Genomic DNA, 18,126 nt, shown 5'->3' with positions numbered 1-18,126 from the left:
ACAGGGTGATGGGTGGCTGCCCTTGGTTACTGGTTGTCTGGTCCAAAATATATCCCTCCAGAGCTGGTCCTGATGATGCTCTTGGCAGGATTGAAGAACTTCTGTGCTGTTGAACCTTTCAACTGCTTGAAGACCACTTTTAACAGCTATTTTTTGTTCGTTTGCAAAAACTGTTGTTGAGTGTTTGCTTAAAACTACCTCATGATTTACCTCTCCTGCTGTGTGTATCTCCTCTGTGCTCAAAAGGTTTAAATACTAAACTTGAAATTTCCATTTTGAACCTTATTTTCAGGTAGAGTTCTTATCCCAACCTTTCCAAAGTGTTTGTTTTCTGTGTGCACACTTGGTGATCCACTTTCTTGGGAAATGCCAGTGCTTTGCTGCTGCCCTTATAGGAATGGTGCCTCTAATCAAGGAGCAAAAGCAAACTTCAGCTTTTAATAACTCAGAAACAGAATTCTGAAGGATGCCTGGGGTCACAGAGTCCAGTCCTTTGTCTTGGTTGTGCCTGTCATATCCTCCCTAGGCTGATTGAGTTACGCAGACAGAGCTTGCCTAATAATTCAGCTTCCTATTTTGTAACAGTCATTATTGTAGGCTGTTTCATGGTGCTATTGTTCAAATAAACTAAGGGGAAAAAAAATAAAAAAGGGCTCACACAAGAACAAGAGGATGCTTTCGCTGCGTTTGGCTTGGTTACTTCCTGTGAAAAAAAAAAAACATTCGCCATGCAATGCTTGGGATCATTCAGCAGCAGTCAGCCCAATAACAGAAATTAATAAGCTAAAAACCCCTAGGAGCTTTAGGATGGAAAAATGCTGTGGCTTGATTTTGAGTATTCAGCAATTTTTTTTTTCTTGATGTCTACTCACCTTCCAGCATGGGCAGCCAAAGCTGAGTGGCTCCGAGTCATTTTCCAGCGCCATTTGTAGGATAACAGAGACCTTGGGCTTGGTTGTGCTGCATTTCAATCCACAATTGGTGTAAAACTTGCACCCGAAAAAAAGGAAGGGAAGAGACATGGCCATGGGCATGAGTATGGGAAGAGCAGGAGGCTACAGCAGACCCCAGGCCAAAGGGGGTGTGTGGTGGGAGGCTTCATCAAATAAAGCGTGGCAGACTTGGGGTGATTTAGGACCCTGTTATTTTTATTGCTTTCAGAAATTCCCTGTAATTTATTTGATTGTAGAGAGGAAAAGCAGAATTTTGTACTGACAGTAGTTCTTGTGGCTTTTCTTGTTTCTTTTTCTCACACAAGGGAAGGCTTTCCTGCGGTCGTTCTCCCACTGTCACTTCACAGCAATGGCTTCATCCCCTCTCTGTTTTCTTCCTCTCTTGTTGCCCTTCTCCACTTTCTCTTCCCCCCACGCTGCCCTTTCCCTGTGTGCCACCTGTTTGCTCCTGGCACAGTCAGGGCTGGGCAGGAACCGGGAGCTGCCAGAGCTCCTCTGCCTCCCTGAATCCATCAGCTCTCCTGCCAGGGAGCTCAGACCTGCCTCTGCCTTCCAGTTTGTGCAAGAATATCTCTGTTCAGATTAATTTTTTTAATTGAACTCCCAATGTTTCAAATGAAGGAGCATAAAACATGATTTTTAAAATTTTTTTCAAACAGTCTGAGATCGCTCCACAGTGTGTTGATCACAGAAATTGTTCCAGAGTCCTGGGCCTAAGCTCATATGGGAAAATGGCCCTGGATCAATGAAAGAAAACATTCAGCAATGTGCATTTTATACAAGCATTTAAACTTTTTTTTTTTTTTTTTTTTTTTTGGTTTTGTTTAGTAATAAAAGGAACAAAGCTATTATTAGTGACCATGGGCTTGGGAGTTTGCTAAAGCAGCAGTAGTTACTCATCTGTTTTCATTTGCAGAAGTGTTCTAACAAAGGCAGCCACAAATGCAGCAGCAGGGTTAGGAGGTGGATGGTAGGAGTGGAAGTGCAGTTTCTGGAAGCCAGTGCTTACTGAGACCTTTCTGTTTAGTCTTGGTTCTGTGGCCACCTGGAGCTCAGGTCCCAGGGAACTCTTGCCTTGCCTTGGATTGAAATGTGAAAGGATGAATCCCCTGGGTAAGTCCTTGGTCCTTTTTCTTCTCTGAGCTGCAGCAGAGCTCCACAGAGCAGTTGTCCCTCCCGGTGCCAGCCTGGGGCTGTGCCTGCATGCCAGTGCCTGCAGCTGGCTGGCAGAGATGGAGAAGAAACAGTGGTATATGATCATTTTGTTTTAGTTTTCCCTCTCTCCTCCTGGCCCAGGTAGGAAGAAAATAGAGAAATTACCTGACTTGGAACCACAAAAAACTCCAATATTTTCGTGCTCATTTCTTTTTCTTTTTCAAACCAGCTGAACAAGCGTGCACAAGACCTTTTGCATGTGCTTTCATGTGCAGCCAGCTGGGGCAGGGTTTGCTTTGTGGCAGATGCTGTGGACTGCAGAGCTGACTCTGTACCTGGTGGGATCCACGCTGCCTGCAAGGGCAGCTTCCTCAGGTGCTGCAAGGGCAGGCAGGTTTTTGACTCAAAATGCTGTGCCGTGCCCAAAGATTCTATGGGAAATCAGAATGAAATACTGCTATTGATTTCCTTGGGTTTGGGACCATGTCCCACCTAAGTGCTGAGTACATGCCTGAATTTAATGCTGGAATTAAATGCTCTGTGAGAGTTGCTGTCTAATAATCTCAACCAGCCTCTTTCTCTCCCCAGTCCTGCAGCAGTTAAAAGTCTGATTTGCAATTTGAGTTTACATCCTGAGGTTGCTATGATAAATACCACGAGAAATATCTTGAATAAGTAACAAATTTCAGGAATTGCTGTTTGCCCACATGTCTGCGTGCTGAAGATACAAACTTAAAACCATGGAATTGCAGAAGACCTAATTGGAAAGGAGAGATGCAGAAAGAAAACTCTTGTTAGTGCACAGGGATCTGTTGGGGCAGCTGAGCCACAACCTAGCAACTTGCAATTATTTTTCTAGTGTCAGAAATGATACTTGGATAACAGATAAGCAGGGGAGGAGTCATTGAGCTGCTTTATCGTGCTGCTTACAGAATTGTGAAATTTAGCATGATAATTGAATAAAAGGTCTTATCTGTAGTTACGGTTGTTAATGGTCAGAAACTGCCATCTAAGAGGACAGATTATGTAATTTGCACCAACATTGTAAATACATATTTTTTTTCCCTGGATTTCATGCAAACATTTTTTAAAAAAAACAAGCCTTCTCTCTGCACTGCATGAATAATATTTTGGTTTCAAAGATGCCAAACTTTTGGTAGTAGACTGATAGAATACGAAAGATGTCAAACTTGGTGATATTTTTACACGTGGCATGTTGGAAGGCTTTTTTGTTTTTTAGGAGTGGATTATTAAAATTTTTCATCTTCTAGGTTTTTTTTTTATTGTTTTGAAGGTTTTGCAAGCATAATAAAGTATGTAGGCACAAAAGTTTGAAGTGACCTGGCACTAAAGGGAACAAAGAAACCTTCACCCTCTTGAAACAGGATTCTGCACACAGGACTCCAGTTTGCTCGGTTTTCCTCCATGGCAAACAAATTTTTGAAGTTTACTTTGGCAGGAATTCCCACCATCATTATGTTAAACAGAAATGGAAGAGTATTTCCAAGCAGCATGTTTCTTTGTTGCCATGCGGAAATACGGTTTTAAATCTGTTTTCTGTAGGCACTTTGTTTTGTTTTTCATTTCCTTGTCTTCTTCCCATGCATCTATAGCTTCCCAGCACCACTGGGAATCCTAGTATTATAGATTGGTTTGGGTTGGAAGGGACCTTAAAGATCATCCAGTTCCAACCCCTGTGCCATGGGCAGGGACACTTTCCACTAGACCAGGTTGCTCAAGCTATTTTAAGATAAATTGTTATATTCATGTTTTTAATTGAAATGAGGAAAGAACTTCGTTCTGGCTTGAACTTCACTGTTTACATTTTTTTGCATGTGAAATGTTAACTGATACAAAAATGCCTGCAGGTTGGGATCCACCTTAGATTTGCATATTTATTTTTTTTTAATACTAAGGAGCTTTATTACATTTAATCTCAAATGAAAAATTATAAAGAGGGACTTTGCTGTAGAAAACCTATCAGTTTTCTGCCAACATAATACTTTTTTTTGGTGCTCTAGTGATTATGGTAAACCTTATAGAAAACCCCTTTTGTATTGTTTCTTGGAGGGTAGTATTTGAGAGGTTGATGAAATGATGCTGCTGTTGAATAATGCAATGAGAAAATGATAAATCTGGGAATTTTTGTGCTGAAAACCTGTTTTTTCACCAGGTTAAGGCTATTCAGCCCATCCCTGCTATCTCCAGCTGTTATTTGCATGTGGACATGGAAAAGGCTTTTTTTTTTTTACCCTCTCAAACATTCACTGGAATCACAGTAGCCTTTTATTGCCTTTTTATTTTTAATGGTAGTATATTGAGGTTTTTCTTAACTAAGGAGTGGTACAGTTTACCTGAAGAAGTAACTGTCAGGCTTGTTTTGGTGTCAGCACCTCCCTTCTGGCACTTGCTAATGCTTCATCTGCATTTTTTGTCCTGGGCCACCACAGTACCAAGGTCTTGGACCTGGTTGAAAGCCCTTTGGCCTGGGAACTGCTTTATTCTGGCTGACTCTGCAATCCCCAATTTACCTGATGCTGGTTCTGCAGAGGCATGTGGTGGGGATGGGTGGAGAAAATTGATTATTATGGTTTTTTGCCTAGGGCTTTTTTCCTCTTGTTTCAGGGAATTTCTCAATCCCAGTCTGTAAAGATTTAATGTGCTGGCTTTTTAGTAGTACTAAACACTTGTAAGATTTTTGAAAACATACATAATGACTCAAATATTAAAGACTTCAGTTTCAAACAACTTGGATACATACTTAATTTAATCACAAGAATATATTAATGTATTTGCTCTGCTTTGGGTTTTTTTTTCAGGATAACTTTTTCAGCTTAGCATTGCTGTGTATTTTTGAGATCATCTTTGCTTTTCCCGAGTTACTTTTAATAAATTATTTTAGCAGCAGGAGCTCGTGTAAGTGTCCTTAGAAAGCACTTGCTCTGCCAGACAGGAAGGTGTTTTTCAGGTTCCATACTTTGGTTTGGTGTACTTAATTATTACTTTTTTCAGAATAAATTAGCCTGTATTAAAAGCACACCGGAGGCTGGAGTTCTTTGTTCCCAGGCTGGAAATAACATGGTCAGTGAAGGTGTTTTCATTATGCTCCACTCTTGAACTTCAGGGGAAATTTTGGATGGCATGTTCAGGATGTTGAACAGTTACAGGCTGTCAGAGGTTTGGGTTTTCATGCTGCTGTAACAAACTGAAAGATTCTTCTCTGCTAAGCCTGTGAGCAGGTGTTGTAAGAGCCTGGCAGGCTCAGCTTCAGTTATGTCTTGTGTTGCTTGTCAGTGTTGTGTAGGATAACAGGACGTGGCTGTTGGCTACAGAGGATGGAGTGTTCTGGGATTTAGAGATGTGGTTCCCCCTTCTGTCTGTACTGCCCAGGCTCTGTGCACCCAAGGGGCTCTGCTCTAAAGCCTTGTGTTGGAAGCCATTATGGGTGATGGTGGCTGTTGGACCCTCCAGCTGCTGTCTTGCCTTCAAGAGGTATCCCTCTTAAATCTGCTCTGGATGAAACCTTCTGCTCTGCATGCCTTCTGTCTACTTTAGGATGTCTCTTTTTGTAGTAGCTATTTCTTGAGTTTGTTTTGGGGGAACCTCTAACCTTTAATTTAGAAAGGAGGGGTTGCATTTTTGAGGTATTATTTGCTGCTTTAATTCAGCACGGTGTATGTGAAGGCAAGAGCTCCTGTTGTGTGCAATATTCCAGCACTTCTTCAGATCCATCTGCTTTGCCAAAGAGTTTGCTTTGCTCTGCATCTGTCCTTTTGGCTGCAGGGCATCTCCTGTGTGCAGGAAATGGCTGGACATGGCACTCAGTGCTGTGCTGTGGTTCACAGGGTGGTGGTTGGTCAAAGGTTGGACTTGATGATCTTAAAGGTCTTCTTCAACCTTATTGATTCTGTGATTCTGTGTCCTGCAATTCATTGCTGGCTGCTTTATTCCACAGTGACCTACTTTGATTAGGCAACCAGTCTTTATTTGCAAAGGAGCACGTTGTTCCTTCGCCAGTCCTCCAGCTGGAAATGGTTTCAGGTCTGAACTTCTCAGAATGAGACTGCTGATACCAATTTAATCTTGTTCATGGCTGGTTTATATCGCTTGGTGACGTGCCAGGGTTGTTCTCTGCTGGGTGTTTGTTTCTATGCTGTATTTATAGACAGCAACACTCACTCCTGTCAACCTCCAAACTTTTCTTTAGCTTCCCACTATAACGTGGGCTTGTTTCCCTTGTCCCCTCAGTTTTAGCTCCATTTTCTTGCCCACAAGGCACACACAGGTTTTGCACTTGGAAACACCGTGCTTCTCCATCCCCTCTGGCATTGCCTTGTCTGATGCAGCCTGAGGCTGCTGCTTTTTGTGCTTTGCAGTGCTTGGCCACTTGTGACATCGGGAGTGACTCATTCCCCTGGGCTCCTCTCAGTCCCACTGAGTTTAAATTCATCAGGGAAATAGAGATGATGTACCATATCCTGTTGTGCTTTGAAAGATCCTACTGGAATTGTGGCAGCTCACCAGAAGGATGAGCTGTTTCTCTTGACCTGTGATCTGAAACAATACAGACCAAATCCAACAGATACAAATCAAGGGGAATTTTATCCATGAGTTGCTTCCCCGAAGTGTCAGTGGATCCAAGGTTGGAGCCTGAGCAGAGGCATTTGGAACAGATGTTTCAGGTTAATAGAGAAGAGATTGAACAGCTTGTTTTGAAAGAAAATAACTGGGACTATGAAGAGGGATACAGGAAAGCCAGTGAGCAATTCAGGTGTGTAATCTGATAATAAGCTTAAATGCTGTCCCTTTATAAGGGGAGGAAAAGAAGTGTAATTTGACTGTGGTGTGAGCTCAGGCAGTGCCTTGCAGCCATGGTAAAGGCTGGTGGGAGCTCAGCATGGATTGGGACTTCGAATTGTTGAAATCTTCCATTCTTCAAAAATGGCAAAACAAGGGTGTGTTAAAATCAGAGAGCCAGGAGGGCACGGTGAGAGCCCAGGTCCTCGCTGGTATCTTGCTGCTCCTGAAGCCACTGCTGCAGGCTGTTTATTTGGGGTGATGCTGCTGTTTCACCCTTTGCCTCTTTACCCTTTTTATCCTAGCTCAGGGCACTGCCAGAAGGCTGGGGAAGAGGGGACAAAGCTCCATCTAGTGTGGAAAGGGAGATGTCTGGGAGCTGGCCAAATGAGAAATCCTACAGAAGCTGCCTTCCCCTAGTCCAGGCATGGGGGTTGTTTTTTTGGCTGTTTTTTGTTTTGGGGCTTGTTTTGGCAGCTTGTGTATAGGATGGCAAAGTGCTTTGGCTGTGCAAGTGTTAATTGAATAACTCTGGCATTGACAGCTGATGTTCATTTTTGGTACTCTGAAAGTGTATGCAGGATAATACTGGCTTTAATGCAACTTTGAGTAGTCTGTAGTGTCAATTCCAGGCAAATTTAAATATATATCCTTCTATTGAGATTAGGAATTCTGTAGCCACGTTGTAGCTGTGTGAAGGGAATTGACACAGAAGTATAACACTTCTAAGGTAGAATGTCTTAGTTTAAGATGAAGTTCAAGATGTGTACAAAAACAAACTATGGTAGGATAGACGATAAAAGCTGTTATCCGCTATACTTGCATTATCTGCTTTTAAAAACAAAAAAGAGTAGCAAATCATCTTGTTTGTTCTAGAGTTTGTAAAAAAATAATTCTTTTCCTTCCCTGAATACTTGTAAAGCCAGTTGCAGTTCCTGAATGTGGAAGGGAAAAATATTTTCAGTGTATTAGATATATATTGGCAACTAAGTATCAGGCAGACACTATATTTCTGAATTCAATAATGGTTCTATGAAAAAAAAAAAAGCTACTACAGGTTAATCCAGATTTCTTATGTGGGTTATGAAGGAAACATTTTTTTGTTTTCCTTAATGCACCTGTGATGTCTTATTCTTATCCAAGCACATGCTGCTTGTCCTGCCTGCAGTACCCCTCAGTGCCAAAGACCACTGGGCAGAATTGGTTCCTGCCCAAAGTGGTAGATCAATGTAATCTGTGGGAACTTGGGATCAAGCATCTCTGTGGGTTTTCATTGATGTTTTGGGGGTTTTCATGATTTCCAGCTTGTTGGAAATACTGGCCTGCCTTTTATTTCCAGCGTGTTTGGAATATTGGGGTTTGTTCCTGCTGGAGGAGGATCATGAGGAGTAGAAGGTGGTGAGTGCAGAGAAGGTGAAGTTTTCTTCCACACTGGTAGGCTGAGGTGAAGGCATGGTTTGTAGCACTGACTTTCCTGAGCCAAGAAGCTGAAGAAGTGGCAGCAGGGTCACTTTGCTCCAGCAGCATGTTTCCAAGCATTTGTTTCCCCCAAAGGTGCAGCTGCAGGTCCTGACAGAGAGCTGCTACAATAGTGCTTTTTAGGGACAGCAGTACAGTTGGCTGCTGGGCTCCAGCAAGTCTAGAGCTGCACATCATTTCCAGGTGACTTTGCTGCATGTTTATGAACCTGGCTCACTAATGTAGCACTGTACAGTCGCCTGCTGAAGCCTGAAATAACAGAAGGTGTGAAATGCTGCTCCACAAAAATGGTGAGTGCTCCAGCAGGTACTTTGCCAAGGTCACAAATGCTAAGTAAACCAGATTAAACAAAACCCTGTTGCAGGAATGCATGATTAACTGTAGTCTTTGGAGGATTTATTGGTTATAAGCTAAGCCCTGCCTTTATTTTTTTATCCTAGTAACTAAGGCAGATGTGAACTTCAAGTCCAGTGAAACATTTTTTTGGCTCCTGCCTCTGTTTACATGATTCAGGAGTTTGCAGTAGTTCCACAACAAATATAGCTTTGAACAGAAATAGCCATTCAAGTGCTGTGCTTCTGGCAGTGCAGAACAGATTAGGAGGGTCTAACAGAAAGGCTTGTAAATAGTTTTGAGTTGGCTGCTCTTTTTTCAAAAGTAAACCAAGGGCTGTAATGTATTTTGAAAAATAAGAAGCGGTGTTCCTGCTACAAGTGGCATGGACAGCATGGCTCAGTTGTCACTGAACTGTGCAAACATGGGCTGTGCTGAACAGTTTTACTTGAGAAAATCCCATTTTCTAGAAACTCAGCAGCCGTATTAATTTTTGAGATTGTATTTGGTTGCATAAAGTTATTTCTGAAGATTTTTCCTGATGTCTCCTCTTTGAGATGTGCTTATGCATTTTAGATGCAACATAAGACATGCAGAGCGGAAAGGTGATTGCAAAATTAAATTAAGGCTGTGTATTAGCAGGGCCATATTTGAGGTGTTAAAAGACCTATAAATAGGTTACGGTGGATCTTTTTGTATATGTTTTTGACTTTGTGAAATCAAGAAGTATAAATGTTACTTGCATGTTTTTATTTTGAATGAGACTTCATTCTGTACCATGCTTTTCATTTGGTATTTATTTTATTTACATGTGATCCCATGTTTAAGTAATTATTTTCCTCATTCCCTCTCTGATGTTCATGAGCAGTTTCCAGCTTGAAACAAGATGCAGCATTATTTTGATGAGGGAAGAGGAGGAATTACCATGAAAGTCCTTGGAGATGCACTTCCCCAGTGCTGAAGGCTTTAAACCAATGCCAGATATTTCTGTGAAAGACTGCAGTTCCTGCAAATGTGACAAATTTAAAACAGAATTTACAGCTGTGGGATGGCAGGTGAAAAGGTCCCTCCAAATAATATTTGCACTATCCTGGCCCACAGTGCACACTCTGAGGTTGTAAGCACACAGAAACTGTACCCAGCTTTGGGAATCCCCGAACTTGGGATTGAGAGAGGTACTGGTGACAGAAGGGCTCTTTACTGGGTGTGTCTGTACTGAGGATGCTGCTGACAGCATAGCAATGATGCCTGATAAACTGAGGAGGTTTGCTTCCTCCAGGAGCCTTGTTTTGGAGTTCTCCCATGTCAGGGATGTTGTTGGGGCACTGAGTAGCCGAAGCAAGGGAGTTGAAGGCCACCTGTCTTTAGTTGTTTGCAGCTGGGCAATTCCTCCATTTTGCTTCACCTCAATTAGCAAGTTTGTAAACATCACTAATGCTTCCTTACGTGGACAGCTGGAGCTTATCCCACCTTCCTGTCTGTACTGTGAAAACCCAAGGCAGCAAGTCTGGCACATCTGTCCTGCAATTGCAAATCATAATTGCAGTGTAAATATCCAAGCGGTTGGTAAACTAACTTGTTGCTGAATAAGGGCTTTTTTTACCCTCACCCCAAGTAGTTCAGCTTGCACAATCCTCTTTGTCCCAGTAACTTTTCCACAAATAGATAAAAAGGTAGAAGAAACATGAGCAATGCTTAAGGGACTCTAAAATTGAAGTTTGTTCCAAGCACGGGGACGCTGAGGAATTGGTTTATGCAGCCTGGGGAGTTGCTTTGTTAGAAAGAAGAGTTGCTAAAGACATTTGCTGATCTGATCAGGTCCAGTAATGAACAGCTAGTGCTGTGGCTAGAGACTGAAGTGAGAGTTTGCATAATATCTGTCCAAGGCTGGTTTAATGTTAAAATTATTGTAGTGATGGCTTGTTTGTTCCCTTGCACGTTGTTTTTAGTGTTGTGAGCAAGTCCTACATGCTGATAATGCTGACATACCAAGCACAGAATTCATTGTGTGGTTCTCATCATGACTGTTTGGGATTCTTAATCATTTAAAGCAAGTCTTCCATAAACACTTTCCCTTTTGCTCCTCAAGATCCTGTTTGCTCAGCATGCCAGAGCAAGGATGTCATCTGCAGGAGATGAGGCTTCCAGCTGCCTCATCCTCTTTGGAAGGTGTTGAATAGTGCTGTAACAGTGGAGTCAATAAGCAGAAAACCTTGGATGAATGGAAGGGTTTAGGCTGGGAATTGCTGGTCCTGGTAAGCCTTGAGGGACACTTTTTAGCAGGGAAGGAGTCTGGGCATGTGAATTATGGATACAAGCTGTGGATGCTACATGATTGAGCCTTGTCTTCTGCTGAAAACTGCCTCTGTGAATAACCTTGTTATCCAGCTGTGGAAGTGATAATTTCTAAGCCAAGATATGATAGAAAGGTGCTGTGAAGCCAGACCTGGGCACTTTGTAGTTGTAAAGTATCAAAAAGTGTGGTGGTCATACGTCATCTTCCCTGTCAACGACAGTGTTATCATCGCTGTTTACCCAGATTAAAAAAGGTAAATTCTGCATTACAAAATCAGAAACTACAGAGATTGCTAGTGGAGCCTTATCTCCTCGCTTTTTCTTTTATCACCTTTTGGTTGTTTTAGCAATCTGGCTTTTTGTTTTGCAAATTTGCATAGAGCCCTTTAGAGAGGGAAGTGCCCATAGATGTGGTGTCTGAAAAATGGTTCAAAAAGCCTTTAACAAGGTCAGACTTTTAAGTGAAAGGCAAATCTGTGTCATGCCTTTTTCTCCTCTTTTTTTTTGGTAATATTTTCTCTAAGTTTGTGATGGAAACTTCAAAAGTTTGTGGAAAAGCATCAAACCAATATCAGGTTATGCAGTCAGCTACATTTTAAATTCCTTTAGCCCTTCATGGAATATTTTTGGGAGCTTGACGTATTTGTGTAGCTGCGTGTTCTTTTCCAGCCTGTTTGAGCAGAGGTGGAGCTGGGGAAATGGTGTGTGCGCTGTCACATCGACTCTGTGCCATTACAGATGTAGTTCAGGCTCTTGAGAGATGCATGTCCAGTGGTTCCTAGGTGGAGGTTCGCCTAGGTGAACCTTGAATGTGAAGAAGTTGCATCCCAGAAAACAAATTTGTCTTGCACCCACCCTTTCCCTTCACCTTTTTGGCGATAAAGATCGTGAGAAAACGGTGCTGTTACAATCAGCCCTTATCCACGGATGGTGTTAATGGCCTGATCACACCCCTTTTAATTAATGAATGGGAGAAGTGCTTTCAATGCCAGCCCGCGTCTTCGGCTTCTCCCATTCCTTGCGGGGCTGTGAGGGTGGTGCAGCCCCTGGGATCCGCTCAGCCCAGGGCAGTGCTGGGAATTTACCCCAGATCCTGCGGATCCAGGATCCACCCATCAGGAGGCTGTGCGGCGCTCCCATGCAGGTGAGACGGGCTGCAGCAAGATGCTGACTCCAAGCTCCTGGGCTGTTTCGGAGTCCTTTCGTGCTACCCCCTGGCCGTGCCGCCTCAAGCCCGTTGTTTTCTCCTCGGTAGGTGCTGGATTGCACAGGTCTGCAGTGCCGGGAGCCGCTGCTCCGTGGGGATTGGAGTTGCCAGGTCCTTATCTGGAGCCTCCCCTGGAGACACAGCCGGCCCGGTCGCCGCTTGGCTTTCACCCGGGGGTGCTCAGCACAAGCCCTTGGACACAAAATTCGGGGGGAAAGATGGAAGCTGTTCAGATGTTCATGCCCTGCTCCTTTGACAGCCTCTGTCTGTGAGTGATGCTTTGCCGGGGCAGATGATTGTGGGGTTGGTTTGGTGTGGTGGAGGTTGTGCTCTGGCAATTGAGGATTACTGCGCTTGGGACTGGCCACTATCCTCTGCAGAGCCACAGCAGCTGGGCTGACCAGCTCAGGTACTGATGGTGGCTTTCAGGAGGGGAAGACTTTAAATATATATACATGTATATGTCTCTTGTTCTGAAACTTCATGGCAAAACCACAGATTTGGGCTAACAGAGGTTCAGTTTCGATGTAAAAAAACTTGGTGTATTATCACTGTTACAATATGGAAGTCTTTGATGATACTTTACGTTTGCAATTTTTCATCTCCCTTTTATCAGCAACAGTAGTAAAGGATTGTAAAATGTGACCTTTGCAGCTTCTGGATCAAACCTCTTAATTTTACCTTGTTCCTTAATCTGGGCAAGATCAAGCTTTCCAGGCTATACTGCAAGCTGTGTCCCCAAGTAAATGGGCATTCAAGCAGATCAACTTACGGCATTTTATTAAGTCAACACTCATGCAAAAGCCACCTCCAGAGCTTAATAATTATTTACTGAGTGCTCCTGGGTCATGAGAGAGGTTTTCATTAAGTTCAGAAAGCATTATGTTCAGCCACTTGTGAAGGTGTGTTTTAAAGACAGGAAGAAAAATGGAAAACTACTACATGGTGTACAACAACTTAAAAAAAAAAAATCTGAGGATTAAGTATTTTTGTTTGTGGGGTTGGGTTATGTTGGAGGGGTTTTGTGTGTGTGGTTTTTTTTTGTTTTTATTTTTTTTTTAAGCAGGTTGGTCCCCTGAATTAATTTGATTTGAAATTCGACCCTTAGCTCCTTGGTGTAGTAGGTGTGCCTGGTGGATGGATGTTGCAGGGTTCTGCCTTCTCCACCCAACCAGGTGCACTCAGTGCATCCAGGCAGATGGGTGGGTGCCTTTGGGCTGTGTTCTGTTCTGTGGGTGCAGCCCATGGTGCAAGGCAAGCATTGCAGGTCAGGATACAAAAGCATTTAGGAGGCACAGAAAACATTTACCTCGATGGTGGAGCAGGGGCAGGCAGCCTATTTCTTTAAACGTGTAACCTTCAAATGCGGAAACCTTTCATGTAGGAGCCTGAAACATAGTCCTGGCCTTATTATAAAGGCTGATAAAGGTCTCCACACCGTTTTTGTAACTGCTTTGTCCTTGGCAAGTCAGGATGTAGGAGGGTGCCAAATCTTGGGCTTGTTTTTTTTTGCATTGATACTTCAAGCAGCGCCTGGCAGTTGGCGCGGCGAGCGGAGCGTCGCTGTAACCCACAATCAATTATTAAATGTTAGGAATGAAGTACAAAGTGCTCCAGGGAAAATGCTGTAGTAGTTGCAATCTCTTACCTTGGCTGAAGGGGAAAAGGGATTGTGTAGAGGTTTTTTTGTTGTCTGTGGACTTTTTATATTTTGTGTTAGACTTTTTTTTGAATTGTGGTGGTGCGTGCAATCTGGCTCCTCCTTGCATTTATTTGTTACTTTTGCTATTACTTGCTTTTCTGTCACTCCTTTCTGAAGCAAACAGCATTGCTGGCTAGCAGGTCAGAAGCTAATACAGACATTGTTGCTTCAGCCACATATACAGTGCGGGGAACAAAAAGTTTCTTGAGGTTTTACTGCTTGGTAGAGAGATTGAAAACAGAATTTGTACAAATCAACTTTAATTTTGAAGAAACTCTAGTGATTTCCTACAAGTGATGTTGGGAGCTGAGTGGTTGTCTCCTCTTAAAATGTCTTCTGGAGGTCAAGTATTTAAGTATCCACCATTATAGCATAGAACAATCTTAATCTTTAAAGGAAGGAGATGAGAGGTTGCCAACATTACAACTCAAATGTGGATGCCTTTATTTTCTCTATGAATAATTATGAATGGGATAAGGATAAGACATAAACAAAAGCGTTTAAATCTGGTGTTATTTCTTACCTCTGAGATCTGGTGCAGCTCAGTGGATTTTTTGAGGTGCTAAATCTGCTTTTCTTGGCTGATTTCTCAGTGGACTAACCCATTAACAAACAGTTGGCATGAATGGAGGGAAGAGAGCAGCACCTCCCTCTTACGTGCCATTTCTCAGTTAAGAGCAGGGTAATCCATCCTGCCCAGAACAAGTGGCTTTGAAGGCTCTTTGTCGAATTTGTCTAAGAAACATTACATTGGAGAATTTTTTTTTCTTAAAAATATTCAAAAATAGTTAAAGTTTCTAAAGTAGTTAAAAAGCGAAGTTGAGTTAATTTTTTTTCCCACTTCAAAGTCTCCAGAGATGCATAGATAGTGCAAAATAATGTTTGTACATCAGATAACTCATAACTAATGCATGTGAACCAGAGCATTTGTTTGATCAATTTATAGAATCTGAAAACAAAACTGTCCAACGAAAGATGAGTTTGTCTTTTTGCCTAAGGGGACAGATAAAATAATCAGTAAACATCTGGGAAGGTTATGGTTTCTGTGGGTCAATGACAACAAAATCAAACTTGATTTTAATGTGATCGGTTGCCTTTTGTTATGTAATGGCTACCTGCATAATAACTCATGTATGCAGTAGCTAACATTTCCCAGGCTTCTGTGCAAAGGATATGTAATTTAAACTATTTAATAAAGCTTTATCACTTCATGATTAATTGGATCGGCTCATGACACATAACTAATAACTCCCAGTCTGTATTGCACTGTGCTTATTAGAGTGCTGATGGATAACTGGTTTAATCATGTGTCAATTAAAAGGATGAGTCGGTTTCATTTACTGCAATTAGATGGTTTCCATAAACTGTTTGCAGGAAGTATCTGAATTGCATAGTGTATTAGCTGTGTGTGGGCTCTGCTCCTGGCTCCACGCAATCTGGGGGTGAATCAGTTAGTGTAGGGGAGTTTTGGATCCACGTGTCCACTCTGGATAGTTCTGTGGTACCTGGCACCAAGTGTGGTCACGGGAGATCTGCCTGTACACAGCCTGTAAGGGTTGAGAAGCTTTAAAAATGACCATTTTCAAAAATGTCTGGATGAAGCTTTTGAAATAACAAGTTTTTAATCACTTCTGTGGTTGGAAATTGAGTTTCTGATAACCCTCCTGTTTGTTCTGTGGAGGTACATGGTCATGAAGCCCAAACCATCTTCTGTTCCTTTTATTCTGTGCTTGAGGAGATGAGCAGATGTGGTGCAGAAGGGAAGCTGGATGAGAGAATGACCTGGGGACAGACTTAGAGGAAGATATGCCAAAGTTTCAAAGTGTTTTCCATGTTTGATCAGTGCCACTCATGGCAGGTGGAAGGAATGCTGGTGTGGGGAGGCTGTCATGCAGACAGGAGGAGCTTTGCAGACACTTGGCTGTCCATGTTCCTTCCCAGTGCTTGTGACAGAAGCATCTGGTTAGGCAGGCAGGTGTTGTGCAGCAGCTTTTATCCCAGAATAAGCATTATTTGAACTCACCTGCACTGATGGTGTGATGGTTGGGTGCCCATCTCCCTTTCCCAGTTAGTAATGGGTAGGATAAGAGGAGATTGGCCCCAAGTTGTGCCAGAGGAAGTTTAGATTGAACATTACAAAGAATTTCTTCACTGAAAGAGTTGCCAAGCACTGGAGCAGCCTGTCAGGGAGATGGTTGAGTCACCATCACTGGAGGTATGTAAAAGACACATAGATGTGGCACTTGGGGAACATGGTTTAGTGGTGGGCTTGGCAGTGCTGGGTTAATGGTTGGCCCTGATGATCCTGGAGATCTCTTCCAACCTAAACAATTCCATGATGCTGTGGCAGTAGCTGCAGTCTGGCAGCACGTGGCTGTCCACACTCTGCGTTCAGGGCTCCCCTGCCTCTTTTCCATGTAAAATACTGAGCAGAATTGCAGAAGAAATAAAGCCTGGGAGCATCTTTGCCCTTTGGGGAAGAACTTGGCAGAACAGCATTTTCTGGGACTGTTGTCTTGTTAAAAGACACAATACTTGAAGCTTTTGTTTACAATTTTTGATCAACAGTAGAGCCCTGAATCACCTACAGGAAGCTGGAAGGACACTTAGTGCAAGTAGGTAAAATAGTTGTGTGAGCAAGATGAGCTTCCTGGCAGGAGCTGTTTGAAATGCTGTGGAAATAATTTCTCTTTCTTGCTCCCTCTCTTTCCCCAACATTTTTGTATATAGGAAGGTTCTTCTGAGATGGTTTCCAGCACACTTGGCTTTGGTAGGCGGAGAAACAGTTCAAAATGAAAGAAGGTGGGAGGAACTGCTGGGTTACCAATTTTGCAACATTAGGTATCTGTAAAAATTGCCAGTAGCACACAAATGAGAATGCTGACAAGTGTGGTACAAAATTGGCCTTTTTCCAACATGAGGAGAATGAATCCTTCCCTGAATGCAGCATTTGGATGGCTTTTTTTTCTCATGTATTATAGTGGTCTCTGAGATGGGATGCACAGTGTTATTAGTGGGCAGAAAGAAAATACAAGCATTTCAGCAATACATGTATATAGTTCATAAATAAATAAGTACATTTATTTTGGGGCTGCATGTTCAGACATTCCTGGTAGGAATGTATAATCAAAACAATTGGGAGACCACTGATCTATAACTATCCTGGTCATGGAAATAAAGCATCTTTTCGGTTTGGAAATGCGAAAGTGGTTTAGATGTGCAGCCAGAAAACAAGCTGCTGGATTTAGATGTGAGAATGCTTCACCCTTAATTGAAAAGGGAGTGTTTTTTACAAGTATCACAGTCAATGACTTGTCTTGAGCAGCTAATTAGTACGATTATTCCGCAGCTGCATTAGTTTCACCACAAAGGTTTTCTCTTGTTTTATCAAAAGGATCAGTGTCTCTGTGAATGTTTCAACATGACAGGTCTTAAATAGCAAGATGGTCCCCTGCCTCCCTGCCCCCAAAATGTGTGCTCTGGAAGAGCAGAGTTTGATCTCTTGGGGCAGTAAACGTGGGTTCTCCTTTTTTTTTTTTTTTGTTTCTGCCCTGAACTGTGTTCAACATCAGTCCTAAACAAAGCCAGAAAACTTCCAGCAGTGCTGACTCTGGCTGTCAGAGCACAAGCAGCGCTCTGTGCCCGCAGCTTCCGAGCAAGACCTGGAAGGGATGCTGGCTCCCAGACTTGTGTGTCCTGCCAGCATCCTGCAGGTATCCGCACTGGAGCCAGAGGTGGGGGTTTCACGAGCAGTTTCCTCCTAGAGCCAGGAGGGTTACTGCTGGCTTGCCAAGGCATGGCCCATGGATTTTCGTTCTGTGGGCTAAGAAGATGATGAGTTGCTCTAGAAAGTGTCCCTGCAGTCCATGGTGAAGTCCCATAGTCTGTCCCATGCTCTGCTTGCCAATGGCTTAGATTTACCTCTTAGGTGGTAAAGCTGCGCTGTGTGCTGGCTTGGGCCAGCCTGTTTCTCTTTGTAAAATATGACTGGAATAAAGCTGTTATCGTTGTTTATTTTGCCTGGCTTTTGTATCTGACAGTGCTTGGAAGATGCTGGGGGACCTGGGGTGGGAGTTGGGTTTTTTGTAGAGTTCTGTTTTCTAACTCTGAAAAGTCACTGCCAGCAAGTCCCAACCCTCAGGTAGCATTATGCAGGAAACAAGTGAACTATGTTTTGTTGTGTTTTCATGGGAGAGATAGATTTA

General features: G+C 42.8%; 1 protein-coding gene across 7 annotated transcripts in view; it reads left to right on the top strand.

Annotated features, from left to right (window-relative positions):
* The window catches only part of MITF (melanocyte inducing transcription factor), a 99,593-nt gene that overhangs the window by 36,715 nt on the left and 44,752 nt on the right, over positions 1–18,126 (top strand). The gene's annotated exons all lie outside the window — the stretch shown is intronic.

The sequence above is a fragment of the Vidua macroura genome, chromosome 13 (assembly GCF_024509145.1).
Source record: "Vidua macroura isolate BioBank_ID:100142 chromosome 13, ASM2450914v1, whole genome shotgun sequence".
In the NCBI taxonomy this organism is placed as follows: Eukaryota; Metazoa; Chordata; class Aves; order Passeriformes; family Viduidae; genus Vidua; species Vidua macroura.
Note: the sequence above shows the minus strand (reverse complement) of the source record. Positions and strands in the feature narration are given on the sequence as shown.